General features: G+C 41.5%; 1 pseudogene; it reads right to left on the bottom strand.

Annotated features, from left to right (window-relative positions):
• The window catches only part of LOC120047205, a 30,611-nt pseudogene that overhangs the window by 12,005 nt on the left and 2,064 nt on the right, over window positions 1–16,542 (bottom strand).

Genomic DNA, 16,542 nt, shown 5'->3' with positions numbered 1-16,542 from the left:
CAATATTGGTAATCCAATCAAAAGACGTGCACGCACTACGCCTGCTAGCTGGCTCCTGTGTAACACTGGAGCCAGCCAGAAGGCGTACAATAGCCAACTCTAAAGCTGATTGGTTGACACTAAATTTTCATTTCCATTCACTATAAGCTACAAGCGCCCGCACTGTTGATTCTGAAGGCCTGAGGGCAGATTTTAGACCCCTGGCAACACATGATGGCTGAATATGATTGGATAAAAGATCTAACATAAAGACCGGCCCTCAAAATCTCAACCTGGGGCTGGAAGCAGTGCAACCAAGAGGAAAGCTATGAAATGAAGAGTATAACTCTTACTCTGGGGAATAATTTAATACATATTTGTGGGAAAATATATTTAAAAAAAAATTATATTCTGATGATGTTTAGGCCAGCAGAGAAGGCCTTGCAGGCCCTGACGGCCCACCACTGTCCAGATAACATTACATACATTTAAAACAATTATTCAGGATTAATTATTAAGACTTATTTCCTCTTAGGTGGGCTAAGTAGACAAGAAGGCAGGTAGACAAGAGAGAGGTAGGCCTACCTGTGCCTGTTGTGTGAGCTGCTCCTGTGGGGAGTGGACCTCAGCCTGTAGGGTTCTCTCTCTACTCTGATGGTTCTCCTTCAGGAGCTGCTCCAGATCACTGATCTGCTGCTCATACTGGAGCTACAACCACACACACACACTGTAAACTAGTCTACTTTTATATTTAGGGGATGTATTTCCATTTCCATTGAATCCATTGAATTTATTGATCTCACAACACATTTCCTGAGAAAAAGCTTATTTTTTCCCCCCATGTGCAGTGTTGGTCTAATGAAACATTACATTAAGACTAATGACATCACACATTTGGAAAGGATAACAAATATTATACAGAGGATGAATCACTGACATCCCCAAGGTCTCCACCGTGAGTGTCGGACAGAACTGTCAATTCAAGTGTTGTGTTGTACAAGGCTGTTGGAACTTGCCCTCTGACCCCTCTCTAAAAAGACATGAAGAGAACTGGGGGAACAGCGAGGACTCATCACCCTGTTCTTATCTTTCCTTTGTGTGAGAGAGGACATTCAGAGTGTTTTGTGTTGAGGATGAACATCTTCAGGTAGTTCTAAGTGGCAGTTTGAAGCGGTTGTGTTTACAGCAAGGCCATGTATGTCGGAGTAAGTCGCTGTAAGTATGTGTAGAGTGCTAATTGGTACAGGACTGTGAGGCCTAGTGACAGGGAATGGTAACACAGGGTTGTATGAGTACATAACAGTGCCACTCAGAGTATGAACAGACCTTAATCCGCTGGTGTTCGCCTTAGCAATCTTACTAGGATAAAGACCTCCTCCATTCCTGCCATTATTGAAAGAGATCGTGATACCTCACATCTCAAAATAGGGTTACTTAATGTTAGATCCCTCACTTCAAAGGCAGTCATAGTCAATGAACTAATCACTGATCATAATCTTGATGTGATTGGCCTGACTGAAACATGGCTTAAGCCTGATGAATTTACTGTGTTAACCTTTTGTCAATAGGTGGCGCAATTAGCATTTTTTATTTCTGGGTGTCGCCAAATTAAACTGCCTCGTGCTCAATTCTTGATCGTACAATATGCATATTATTAATTCTATTGGATAGAAAACACTCTCTAGTTTCTATAGCCGTTGGAATTTTGTCTGTGGGTGACCCAGAACTCTTTCTACAGCGAAATCCATGACAGGTACTGCGATGGTCTGAGAGCGAAGCTCTGATTTCAGATCAGTTTTGAAAGTCTGTGTATATCCTATGGAACGACATGAACTGCACCCGCCTTCCCCTGGATGTCAGTAACCAATGAGAAGTGGAATGGGCTTGCTGCGTAGCTCTCAGAGGTTATAAAAGGCCAAGGAGCGAGAGGAGCCTTCCTTTCGACGCTGAACATTGCGCGAAGTGGACCTCAGGATGCCATTTTCAAACGCTCAATTTTAAACGTTAGATGTATCCATCTGTAATTTAATTAGACATAGGTGTTAGAAGCATCATAACGAAGCTATTTTAAACCGAGTTATATCAGATTATGCGAGTATATTGCTATTTTTCGGAATTTCCTCAGTATTGCGCCTTGAGGATTTGGACACGTTGGGGCAAAATAGCTATGGCTAGCTAGTGTTAGCTGCTATATCAGAAGTTGAATGCAACGTTTTACAACCAAGCAACGATTCTTTTGGACAAAGAACCACCATGGCAAGATTCTGATGGAAGCTCGTCGAAAAGTAAGAGCTATTTATGATGTTATTCCGTTTTTATGTGGAAAAATGTAAACTCAATAATGGTGAATAGTGACGCCGTTATTGCGGCACTAGTCTGGCTGTAACGCACACTGTATGTCTAGTAACGTTCATTTTAAAAATCTAACTCTGCGGTTGCATTAATAACTAATACATCTTTCATTTCATGTCCAACCTGTATTTTTTTAGTCAAGTTTATGAATAGTTTTTGATAAAAATATTTGTATTTTCAAAATGGCGCCGGGCAGATTGCTTGAGTAGTTGAACACTATTTCCATTGTGTAAGCACGATTTGTGCCGCTAAATATGCACATTTTCGATCAAACTCTATATGGATTGTGTAATATGATGTTACAGGAGTGTCATCTGAAGAATTCTGAGAAGTTTAGTGAAAAAATTAATATATTTTGGCGATGTTGAGTTATCGCTCTCTTTGGCTAGAATCAATGCTCTGGTAACGTTTGCATATGTGGTATGCTAATATAACGATTCATTGTGTTTTCGCCGTAAAACACTTAGAAAATCTGAAATGTTGTCTGAATTCACAAGATCTGTGTCTTTCCATTGCTATGTGCTGTGTATTTTTAAGAAATGTTTTATGATGAGTAAATTGGTAATACACGTTGCTGTCTGTAGTAATTCTAGGAGCTTTGGTGAGATTTGTGATGCTGGCTGCAATGGCAAACTATGATTTATACCTGAAATATGCACATTTTTCTAACAAAACCTATCCTATACCATAAATATGTTATCAGACTGTCATCTGATGAGGTTTTTTCTTGGTTAGTGGCTATCAATATCTTAGTTTAGCCGAATTGGTGATAGCTACTGGTGTTGAGAAAAAATGGTGGACAAAGAAAAAGGGTGTCTTTTGCTAACATGGTTAGCTAATAGATTTACATATTTTGTCTTCCCTGTAAAACATTTTAAAAATCTGAAATGGTGACTTTATTCACAAGATCTGTATCTTTCATTTGGTGTCTTGGACTTGTGATTTAATGATATTTAGATGCTACTATTTAAATGTGACGCTATGCTAGTGATGCTAATCAGTGTGGGGGGGGTGGGGGGTGATCCCGGATCCGGGTTTCTGAGGCGGTAAAAGTTAAATGAGGCCTCACCTCCTGGTTACACTAGTGACCATATCCCCCGTGCATCCCGCAAAGGCGGAGGTGTTGCTAACATTTACGATAGCAAATTTCAATTTACAAAAAAAAAAATTACGTTTTCGTCTTTTGAGCTTCTAGTCATGAAATCTATGCAGCCTACTCAAGCACTTTTTATAGCTACTGTTTACAGGCCTCCTGGGCCATATACAGCGTTCCTCTCTGAGTTCCCTGAATTCCTATCAGACCTTGTAGTCATAGCAGATCATATTCTAATTTTTGGTGATTTTAATATTCATATGGAGAAGTCCACAGACCCACTCCAAAAGTCTTTCGGAGCCATCATCGACTCAGTGGGTTTTGTCCAACATGTCTCTGGACCTACTCACTGCCACAGTCATACTCTGGACCTAGTTTTGTCCCATGGAATAAATGTTGTAGATCTTAATGTTTTTCCACATAATCCTGGACTATCGGACCACCATTTTATTACGTTTGCAATCGCAACAAATAATCTGCTCAGACCCCAACCAAGGAGCATCAAAAGTCGTGCTATAAATTCTCAGACAACACAAAAATTCCTTGATGCCCTTCCAGACTCCTTCTGCCTACCCAAGGACGTCAGAGGACAAAAATCAGTTAACCACTTAACTGAGGAACTCAATTTAACCTTGCGCAATACCCTAGATGCAGTTGCACCCCTAAAAACGAAAAACATTTGTCATAAGAAACTAGCTCCCTGGTATACAGAAAATACCCGAGCTTTGAAGCAAGCTTCCAGAAAATTGGAACGGAAATGGCGCCACACCAAACTGGAAGTCTTCCGACTAGCTTGGAAAGACAGTACCGTGCAGTACCGAAGAGCCCTCACTGCTGCTCGATCATCCTACTTTTCCAACTTAATCGAGGAAAATAAGAACAATCCAAAATTTATTTTTGATACTGTTGCAAAGCTAACTAAAAAGCAGCATTCCCCAAGAGAGGATGGCTTTCACTTCAGCAGTAATAAATTCATGAACTTCTTTGAGGAAAAGATCATGACCATTAGAAAGCAAATTACGGACTCCTCTTTGAATCTGCGTATCCCTCCAGGGCTTAGCTGTCCTGGATCTGCACAGCTCTGCCAGGGCCTGGGATCGGGAGAGACACTTAAGTGTTTTAGTACTATATCTCTTGACACAATGATGAAAATAATCATGGCCTCTAAACCTTCAAGCTGCATACTGGATCCTATTTCTACTAAACTACTGAAAGAGCTGCTTCCTGTGCTTGGCCCTCCTATGTTGAACATAATAAACAGCTCTCTATCCACCGGATGTGTACCAAACTCACTAAAAGTGGCAGTAATAAAGCCTCTCTTGAAAAAGCCAAACCTTGACCCGGAAAATATAAAAAAACTATCGGCCTATATCGAATCTTCCATTCCTCTCAAAAATTTTAGAAAAAGCTGTTGCGCAGCAACTCACTGCCTTCCTGAAGACAAACAATGTATACGAAATGCTTCAGTCTGGTTTTAGACCCCATCATAGCACTGAGACTGCACTTGTGAAGGTGGTAAATGACCTTTTAATGGCGTCAGACCGAGGCTCTGCATCTGTCCTCGTGCTACTAGACCTTAGTGCTGCCTTTGACACCATCGATCACCACATTCTTTTGGAGAGACTGGAAACCCAAATTGGTCTACACGGACAAGTTCTGGCCTGGTTTAGATCTTACCTGTCGGAAAGATATCAGTTTGTCTCTGTGAATGGTTTGTCCTCTGACAAATCAACTGTACATTTCGGTGTTCCTCAAGGTTCCATTTTAGGACCACTATTGTTTTCACTATATATTTTACCTCTTGGGGATGTTATTCGAAAACATAATGTTAACTTTCACTGCTATGCGGATGACACACAGCTGTACATTTCAATGAAACATGGTGAAGCCCCAAAATTGCCCTCGCTAGAAGCCTGTGTTTCAGACATAAGGAAGTGGATGGCTGAAAACTTTCTACTTTTAAACTCGGACAAAACAGAGATGCTTGTTCTAGGTCCCAAGAAACAAAGAGATCTTCTGTTAAATCTGACAATTCATCTTGATGGTTGTAAAGTCGTCTCAAATAAAACTGTGAAGGACCTCGGCGTTACTCTTGACCCTGATCTCTCTTTTGACGAACATATCAAGACTGTTTCAAGGACAGCTTTTTTCCATCTACGTAACATTGCAAAAATCAGAAATTTTCTGTCCAAAAATGATGCAGAAAAATTAATCCATGCATTTGTTACTTCTAGGTTAGACTACTGCAATGCTCTACTTTCCGGCTACCCGGATAAAGCACTAAATAAACTTCAGTTAGTGCTAAATACGGCTGCTAGAATCCTGACTATAACCAAGAAATTTGATCATATTACTCCAGTGCTAGCTTCCCTACACTGGCTTCCTGTTAAGGCAAGGGCTGATTTCAAGGTTTTACTGTTAACCTATAAAGCGTTACATGGGCTTGCTCCTACCTATCTTTCCGAGTTGGTCCTGCCGTACATACCTATACGTACGCTACGGTCACAAGACGCAGGCCTCCTAATTGTCCCTAGAATTTCTAAGCAAACAGCGGGAGGCAGGGCTTTCTCCTATAGATCTCCATTTTTATGGAACAGTCTGCCTACCCATGTGAGAGACGCAGACTCGGTCTCAACCTTTAAGTCTTTACTGAAGACTTATCTCTTCAGTAGGTCATATGATTGAGTGTAGTCTGGCCCAGGAGTGTGAAGGTGAACCGAAAGGCTCTGGAGCAACGAACCGCCCTTGCTGTCTCTGCCTGGCCGGTTCCCCTCTCTCCACTGGGATTCTCTGCCTCTAACCCTATTACAGGGGCTGAGTCACTGGCTTACTGGTGCTCTTTCATGCCGTCCCTAGGTGGGGTGCGTCACTTGAGTGGGTTGAGTTACTGACGTGATCTTCCTGTCTGGGTTGGCGCCCCCCCTTGGTTTGTGCTGTGGTGGAGATCTTTGTGGGCTATACTCGGCCTTGTCTCAGGATTGTAAGTTGGTGGTTGAAGATATCCCTCTAGTGGTGCGGGGGCTGTGCTTTGGCAAAGTGGGTGGGTTTATATCCTTCCTGTTTGGCCCTGTCCGGGGGTATCTTCAGATGGGGCCACAGTGTCTCCTGACCGCTCCTGTCTCAGCCTCCAGTATTTATGCTGCAGTAGTTTATGTGTCGGGGGGCTAGGGTCAGTTGGTTATACCTGGAGTACTTCTCCTGTCTTATCCAGTGTCCTGTGTGAATTTAAGTATGCTCTCTCTAATTCTCTCGTTCTCTCTTTCTTTCTCTCTCTCTGAGAACCTGAGCCCTAGGACCATACGTCAGGACTACCGGGCATGATGACTCCTTGCTGTCCCCAGTCCGCCTGGCCTTGCTGCTATTCCAGTTTCAACTGTTCTGCCTGCGGTTACGGAACCCCTACCTGTCCCAGACCTGCTGTTTTCAACTCTTAATGATCGGCTATGAAAAGCCAACTGACATTTATTCCTGATTATTATTTGACCATGCTTGTCATTTATGAACATTTTGAAAATCTTGGCTCTCTCTAATTTTCTCCTTCTCTCTTTCTTTCTCTCGGAGGACCTGAGCCCTAGGACCATACGTCAGGACTACCGGGCATGATGACTCCTTGCTGTCCCCAGTCCGTCTGGCCTTGCTGCTATTCCAGTTTCAACTGTTCTGCCTGCGGTTATGGAACCGCCACCTGTCCCAGACCTGTTGTTTTTCAACTCTTAATGATCGGCTATGAAAAGCCAACTGAAAATTATTCATGATTATTATTTGACCATGCTTGTCACTTATGAACATTTTTGAACATCTTGGCATAGTTCTGTTATAATCTCCACCCGGCACAGCCAGAAGAGGACTGGCCACCCCTCATAGCCTGGTTCCTCTCTAGGTTTCTTCCTAGGTTTTGGCCTTTCTAGGGAGTTTTTCCTAGCCACCGTGCTTCTACACCTGCATTGCTTGCTGTTTGGGGTTTTAGGCTGGGTTTCTGTACAGCACTTCGAGATATTAGCTGATGTACGAAGGGCTATATAAAAAAAATAAACTTGATTGGTACTGCTGTTCCATGGCTCGGAGGCTGCGTTTGGCCTCGTCGTCACGGCTCTCTAGCTCCGCCTCCAGCCTCTGGATGTGCCGCTCCAATAGGGCCCTGGTCTGAGTGGGCGGGGAGCTCGTGGCCCCTCCATCCTCATCCACTGCAGGTGCGTTGGCTGCAGCGTAGATGAGCGCTGGGAGGGAGTTAGGGTTCCTCTGTCTGAGAATCTTCTCCATCTCCTTCACCTGGGAGAGAAAGGGAACAGAAATATGGCATGAGTCATGAGAGAAAGGAGAGGTATGCCGCTATTCAGGGATACATGCGCGCACACATGCACAGGAAATATTTCTCAACTGACTCACCTGTCGTTCTAGGTCCTGTATCCTCTTAGCGTCTCCAGCTCGCTCTTTAGTCTTACTCTGATTGGCTCTCTTCCCCACCTCCATCTTCAGCTTTTCCACCTGATTGGAGCAACAAACGTTAGATTCTAAATACTGACCTACAGGAAATGACAAATCTCAGTAATACAATACACACTCTCAAATAAGGTTGAGTTGGTCCTACCTACTCTGTGCTTTGGGTCCTACCTGCTCTGTGCGTTTGGGTCCTACCTGCTCTGTGAGTTTGGGTCCTACCTACTCTGTGCTTTGGGTCCTACCTGCTCTGTGCGTTTGGGTCCTATCTGCTCTGTGCGTTTGGGTCCTACCTGCTCTGTGCTTTGGGTCCTACCTGCTCTGTGAGTTTGTGTGTGTCTGCGGTGGCAGCCCTCAGTCTGGCAGAGTCTCTGTCCAGCAGCTCCTGGTTCTCAGCATACCACTGGAGCCTCTTCTTCAGAACACACACCTCCTCCTTATGCCTGTCCTCTGCCACCTGCAGCTCAAAGCTCTTATCCCCTGGCAGAGACAAGGATAATACAGACCACAGCATGTCAGAGCTCCACTTGACTGTCAACCACAACAATGGGATGTTTTAACGGAGGTTTAAAACACACGTCTGTAAAAGTCACTGGATTTGAAACAGGGAACATTGTCCTTTGGGAGTAGAAACAAGAGGTTTGATTCCACAGTCAAGCCTCCATGTCTCTAACACACTAACCTGAGGTGTAGACGACCTGCGCTTTGGCCAGGTCTCTCTCTTTCCTCATCATTTGAAGGTCCACCTCCAGGGCCTGTTTCTCCTGCTTCAGCCTGTGGGTCTCCTCCACCAGTCTCGCTTCAGTCCTCTGCACACACGCACACACACACACATGCACACGGTCGAAGATGAGACTGGTCCTTCCCTTTGTATAAGATATAAACTGAATGTTTTAATAGCTTGTTTGGTTCAAATTGGAAGAAGGGATAAATTGAAGTTTTTAATAGATTGTTAAGGTTAAATTGATAGACTAAGTAATTCTAAATAATAGCGGAGAGATAATGGCGATAGAGAAATGCCCACCGAAATGTTTTTCATTCTTATGAATTGACTGACATATGTTATAAATTTAGCGGTATGTGTTATTGTTAAAGTCTTGGACATTTCATAAGTGATAAGTGGAAGGAGAAGAGAAAGTGATAAAGTCTGGTTTTAATCTTACGATAAGAGGTAAGAGAAAAACGTTGTTGGCAGAGGGGTATATTTTTGCCCAACAGAAAGAAAGAAAAATAGGATATGTTAAGCTGAAAGTCATTTAGGTGTGAGTATTGAAACATTGTGATAATGTATTCTGATGGTTATTGATTATTGGTTTGATTGTTTAGTTAACACCAGTGAATTTGAGCAGGAAAGTTCATGTATTCTAACATTATAATCTGTTTCCATTATGTGGAACCAGGTACAATCGGTAAAGGGGATTGCATGTTGAGTAGTTTTTATTTTAAAGGGACAGTGCATCATTATTCACAGTTGTGTGTGTCTAATGGCAGGGTAATCCAGACATGGGAAGCTCTCACACTGAAAGTAGATTGACTAAAAAGGTACTTTTCCTTAAGGGAACTATACAGTCATTTCTCATGGCGGATCTTGTGGATCTGTTGCAATAAGGTTTGGGTTTTCTGTTTAATAACATACTGAGAGAGAGGAAGCCTGGACATTTAGAATCTTAGGCGTCAGTGTATTGCATAAGATTTTTTCCAACACAGGAGCTTATGCTTTCTATAGCTATTGGGTTTTCTATCAAGTTTGAGAGCCTGTTGCAGAAGACTGAATGGGTATTAATGTTGAAATAGCAAGCTTGGGCCATACTAGTAAAGTAGTATGTTAAGTGGGGGAGTATTATATATTTTAATTATAGTTTTGTTACCTCTATAGTCAAAGCAATTTCATATGTTTTGGAAAATTAGCTAGATTGAATTTGGTTGTTTGAGTTATTTTTTTAAAGAGAGGTTGGAATCAAGTATGATGCCTTGGTACTTAAATCAGATACCACTGGGAGCTTTTTCCCTGATACATAGACATCTGTCAAAGGAATAAGTTGTTGTTTTTTGAGGAACAAGCAGACTGTGTTTTTTAATTGTTTTATTGAGATGTAAACATGAGTCTCTGGAAAAGTTTGTCATCTGAACCATAATAGTAGTGAGTTCTTGTGTAGTTTGTTGTTTGTTATTTGCATGAATTTATCACTGTATTATCTGCATACTTTGGAACTTCAGACCCTGTTTAGACAGAAGGAAGATCATTGATGTAGGAGCTGAACAGTATTGACCTTTGGGGAATGACCTTGTGGATATGAGTGGGAAAAAGTTAGTTTTGAGTTTTACGCTGATGAGACAGCGCCAACTTTTGATAGATTTTAGATTTGTTAAAAAGATCAGGATAGTTTTTACTAAACATATCAGCAGGTTGAAATGATTAGATTGCTGATTAAAGGGGTTATGGGTTTGTTTATTTGTTTACTGTTTATTGTTTATTTTAGGAGTTGATTGTACTTAATTAAACATTGTATTATCTGATGTGTTTGAGTAGGATTCTTTCTTCCGGGACAGATGGAAGTTACCTAAAGTATGTAAGTTAAAGGAGACATGGGAGAACACGTCTACATTTTTATTAAATGCCTGGGATTAAATATCACTGATTCCTTACGCTGAGAAATGTACTACATTTGCGACAGAGGAAAAATTATTGCATTTAGATAGTAATGATATCAGGATAATTGTATCTAAGGATAGCATGTTTACGTAAGCATACATATACATTGGTGTAGATTAAAATGTATGATTAATGATTTGAGGTACAGTGGAATTATTATTATTATTAGGTTTTGTTTATAGTTAACTTTTGGGTTTCTGTATCGGTATAGTATAATGAATGCTAACGAAGTGTTTTGTGTTTTTTCTGGGAAAATGGGGGTGTCATTGTCTCTTTGAAATGTTTCATGGGACTATAATCTTGGGGAGAGTGAGTGAGAAAGGCCGTAAACTACCAAATTGAAAAGGGCCTGGAAGTTTTTGTGCGTTTTTACCTTAAGGTTTGCAAATTGCACACGCACAAAACATTTGTTATGACTATTTGTTGGTGATTAAAAAAAATACTATGTTTGATTTGTTTTAAAACATTTCCTTTGGGTTTGGTGAGTGGTTAATTTGTGTTAGTGCTAAAGTATCTTAAAGGGGCACGCACGCACATGGAATTTTTATGAGTTTTTTATTTTCTGAGTTTTAATTAAACATGTGATTTATTTTGATGAAGGAATGTTCTGGAATACAACATGTAGGAAAGGTTTGGCTATTTTTGAAATTTGTCTAATATAGTAACAAAAATAAGAATAATAACTTCTTAGAAGGGTTTGTATGATTTATGACCTTTATCATGACTTTCCGTTGTGGATTGATCACCCTCATTGGAAAGACATTTGAATATTGATTTTATGGTCATTTTGTAATATGGATTTCAAGGTAATTTGTGTAATTGAAAAATATAGTTCTTAGCCATATTAACTAAGGCTGGTTTTAATTCTATTTTCCTATGACCATCATTTTTCTTTGTGGAGTTTTTCAGAGTAGTGATTTTATTTTGATTAGGTTATTTGAAATTGTGTTTTATCTTTTGTACCAGGAGTAGTTTTGTTTTATACATTACTCTCATATTGAGAGTTATATGTTAAAAAAATGGGGGAGGATTCAGTTCCCTGAGTTGATTGTTTCATCTACAAAGCAACATCTAGGCCTTCCTTTTAGAGATGGTTGTGTGACATGACTCTGAACACTCACCTGTGCTGCCTGCATCTGGCCCAGCAGCTGTGTGATGCGCTGAATATGGGCCAACACAGCCTACATTACCCACAGTCCTCGGCGAGTTGCTCATCTGCTCCCTAGGCATAAATAAGCGTCAGTGTTAACATTCAATGACGTGGATAGGTACGCGTCTGTGCATATGTATGAGTCAACTCACTTGGTAAGGGCCAGTTCGTTTAGCAGCCTCTGGTTCTCTATGAACATGGCCTCTTCATTGAGTTTACTCTGAGCCTGAAGAGCCTTCATCTGCAGGTACAACTTCTCATTCTCCTGTTACCCACACACACACACCGCAAGGAGAGAGAGAGAATCACATTGTCTCAACTATAGGCCATCTGGGTAAATTAGTTTGATCAGAAATACCTGTTCTACGCATTTAACCTACATCAAATCAAACTAGAAAGGACTAGAAGCTGTGAGACGAGGGAATGCATTCAGCATGCCTAAATAAGAACTGCTACAGTTCCACCTTGGTGGTGTGTGTACTGTAGCCACTGATTCTAGGAGCTCGGCTGTAGGCTCTGTAATTATGAAAGGTTCTGACAGTGTTGCTAAGCTCCTCACAATCTGGAGGAAAAAAGGCTAACTGTGCTGCCTGCAACAAACCCACACCCCCTCCTGGAATTAAGTCAGTGAACAGAGGAATTCCATTACCCTGAACAGTGGCCTGTATATATAACCTCCGCAGTCGCAGAGACTCCGGGTAATTGGGATGGATTCAAAGCCAATGAGTCACCGCCAGCCTGGCGCTGAACAAATGCAGTACAATTAAGTCTTGTTTCCTTAAAACACAGACTGGAAGAGAAAAGACCAAGAGAGACGGCCAAACAATCACAGAGTAGACAGAGACAAATAGACATGTGTACGGACCTGCTGGTATCCCTGGACGATGGTCTCCTGTTCCTTCACCTCTTTCTCTAGCAGTCTGAGTTTGTCCTCAGTGAGGGGGTCCAAGGGCCCGTCCAGACCGCGACCCAACCGGCCCTTCTTCCTGCTGTTGGCCTCCTCTGTACTGTGCAGCTGAAACACAAGGGACAAGACTCACAAGTACACATCACAAATAACACACAAGTGATGTATGCATCTACTACAGTTTTGAGTTCACAAAATACAGTTTGAGCTAATTTAACTGGCCTTCAGTGAATGGCAGAGATATCTTAGATAACATGCTATTGTTTAATGGAATATTTTATTTTGCTCCTGTGTCAGCTGGGTCCTTCACAACTGCTTTATTCAATAGCTTGAATAACAGTATTACAAAATTCAGACACACAAAGCAGCTAAATAAAATGAGCAGTGCCATAGCAACAGGAGTGCTGACGTAGGGGTTGTAAACTGTTCCGACAGTCATGGAGAACATGTTATTTTCTGTTACAATAGAAGGATGTAGGAAGACTCAGGTGGTCAAACATTTGGATCTATACTCTTTAGAGACATGACTGTCCCTGTGAATGTAACTGTGTGTGTATATATAAAGTGGTTAATGTGAACCTAACACAGCTAAAAAATGTAAAGAAAGCAACCCAATGTTATTTGTTGCCTAGACTTTACTGCAAATGACACTCAAGTCTTGAGAAATAAACAATACACTAATATTGCAGTTAGCCATGACAGCCTTTATAATAGAATGCTTGTGACCACACACATAAATATTGCACTTGGAAAAAAAACATCTTAAAGTAGAAATAGAATGAAACAAACAGCCATTCTATTTTTGCTCTATTATAGTGGCCACTACAGACATCGATCAAGTGCACAAGGCTACATGTGTGCAAAAATAACGTTCAGAGTAAAAAAATATATAATCCCCCCTCACACACACACACACACACACACACACACACACACACACACACACACACACACACACACACACACACACACACACACACACACACACACCACACACACCACACACACACACACACACACACACACACACACACACACACACACACACACACACACACACACACACACGTGTTACTGTCAAGTTAAACACAACAAAAACAATATCTTTGGGCTACACTGCACATTATTACATTGTACACGTTCTGCCTGTGGACATCTGTTCTACAATGTGCCAGTAAAGTGAGAAAGAGGGAAAGTATGTGGTGTTCCTTTCACCTCTATAGTGGCATCCAGTTTAAGCCAGGCCCAGCTCCAGCTACACTTGATCCCTGAATCCACTTGTTTAACAAGCAACGCCTCATTTTCACCTAATTTTCTCATTCTAAAAATGTACAACATACTGTAGAGGGAAAACATTAGTTAACAGATAGTGGTTAGTTCGTTAGCTAGTTAACATTTTGCACAGATTGCCAGGGTCCAGTAAGCAACTAATGCGTTATAACTTGAACGGCAAGGAGCGGTATACCAGTTAATAGTATAGTGAATTGGTTAGGTTACTAATGTTAGCTCATCTGATGTTGTATCGTTAGCTAGCTAACGTTAGCTGTCTGACTTTATTAGCAAGCTAATTGTCACACCATAAACTAAATTATTTGATCAGATAAGTTGGCTAATGTTGCTCAATATTTCTCTGTCTAGCTAACGAAGAATTCGATCCAGCTAACAAGATACTTAACAATGCTAATACTTGTTCCACCACACTTTCTCCCTTGCCTCAAACTTTCAAAATATCAGTCGTTTTTCGGTTACAGCTCATGAAGTACGCTTCATCACCTTCTCACCCCTGTCTCCATGGTCAGGCTTCTCACCTAAAGCTTACCTCTTCGATATCGTTCATCGGATCTACACGAATCATGTAGGTCACTTAATTTGGACAAAAGGGCGAATTTCGCCGAAAGGTGACTAATTCGCATCCCTGAGACTACATAAGATCCAAACTAAAATCAGTCCATCAGACTTATGATAGAGCAAGGAGCAATCAGCTGGGTTGGACAACTCAACAAAGTAGAAGTCACACCCCTATCATATGACCAGGTGAATGGAGAAAAAGTCATACTTATCTGAAAAGAAATTGCAGCACACTGATGAACGAACTTGACGCACCACAGACTGAAAAACTACTCCAGTATGTTGACTTACTTTCCTCTCTGATGGACACTCAGTTTCCTGAGTCTGGCTGGCTTCCTGTTGACCTTTGGTTTCCCAGGAGACCGTGTGACTGGTATCCTGGCGACCTCTCGTCTTCATATGATGTTGCTGCTGGAGGAAGGCAGCGAAGGACTGAACCCCCGCCACCAGCTCACTGCTCACCCTCAGACCACAGTCTGGACCTAAAGAACATCCACACATCAACATGTAGCCAACATTAAGGCAGCGAAGGACTGACACCCACCATCAGACTACAGTCTGGACCTAAAGAACATCCAAACATCAACATTTAGCCAACATTAAGGCAGCGAAGGACTGACACCCACCATCAGACCACCACAGGCTGGACCTGGTAGGAGTACAACCACATAGCAACATTAGTCTGAATCAGGAGTACAACCACACAGCAACATGTGGTAAATGTTAGTGTTATGAATTATACTGTAGTACTGTTATGTGCTATACTACTTAGATATAGTTCTAACTCTGATACAACTAGAGGTCGACCGATTAATCGGAATGGCCGATTAATTAGGGCTGATTTCAAGTTTTCAAAACAATCGGTAATCTGCATTTTTGGACACCGATCATGGCCGATTACATTGCACTCCACAAGGAGACTGCGTGGCAGGCTGACTACCTGTTATGCGAGTGCAGCAAGGAGCCAAGGTAAGGTGCTAGCTAGCATTAAACTTATCTTATAAAAAAACAATCAATCTTAACATAATCACTAGTTAACTACACATGATTGCCTGTTAATTTATCATTGAATCATAGCCTACTTCGCCAAACGGGTGATTTAACAAGCGCATTCGCAAAAAAAGCACTGTCGTTGCACCAATGTGTACCTAACCATAAACATCAACACCTTTCTTAAAATCAATACACAAGTATATATTTTTAAACCTGCATATTTAGTTAATATTGCCTGCTAACATGAATTTATTTTAACTAGGGAAATTGTGTCACTTTTCTTGTGTTCTGTGCAACAGAGTCACGGTATATGCAGCAGTTTGGGCCGCCTGGCTCGTTGCGAACTGTGTGAAGACTATTTCTTCCTAACAAAGACAGCCAACTTCGCCAAACGGGGGATGATTTAACAAAAGCGCATTTGCGAAAAAAGCCCAATCGTTGAACGAATGTACCTAACCATAAACATCAATGCCTTTCTTAAAATCAATACACAGAAGTATATTTTTTTAAACGTGCATATTTAGTTAAAAGAAATCCAGGTGAGCAGGCAATATTAAACTAGGGAAATTGTGTCACTTCTCTTGCGTTCATTGCACACAGAGTCAGGGTATATGCACCAGTTTGGGCCGCCTGGCTCGTTGCGAACTAATTTGCCAGAACTTTACGTAATTATGACATAACATTGAAAGTTGTGCAATGTAACAGGAATATTTAGGAACGGTTCCGTATTTCAATGAAAGAATGAACGTTTTGTTTTCTAAATGATAGTTTCCGGATTTGACCATATTAATGACCGAAGACTTGTATTTCTGTGTGTTATTATGTTATAATTAAGTCTATGATTTGATATTTGATAGAGCAGTCTGACTGAGCGGTGGTAGGCAGCAGCAGGCTCGTAAGCATTCATTCAAACAGCACTTTCGTGCGTTTGCCAGCAGCTCTTCGCTGTGCTTCAAGCATTGAGCTGTTTATGACTTCAAGCCTATCAACTCCCGAGATTAGGCTGGTGTAACTGATGTGAAATGGCTAGGTAGATAGCGGGGTGCGCGGTAATAGCGTTTCAATCGGTGACGTCACTTGCTCTGAGACCTTGAAATAGTTGTTCCCCTTGTTCTGCAAGGACAGCGGCT

This window comes from Salvelinus namaycush, chromosome 5 (genome assembly GCF_016432855.1).
Source record: "Salvelinus namaycush isolate Seneca chromosome 5, SaNama_1.0, whole genome shotgun sequence".
NCBI classification, from domain to species: domain Eukaryota; kingdom Metazoa; phylum Chordata; class Actinopteri; order Salmoniformes; family Salmonidae; genus Salvelinus; species Salvelinus namaycush.
Note: the sequence above shows the minus strand (reverse complement) of the source record. Positions and strands in the feature narration are given on the sequence as shown.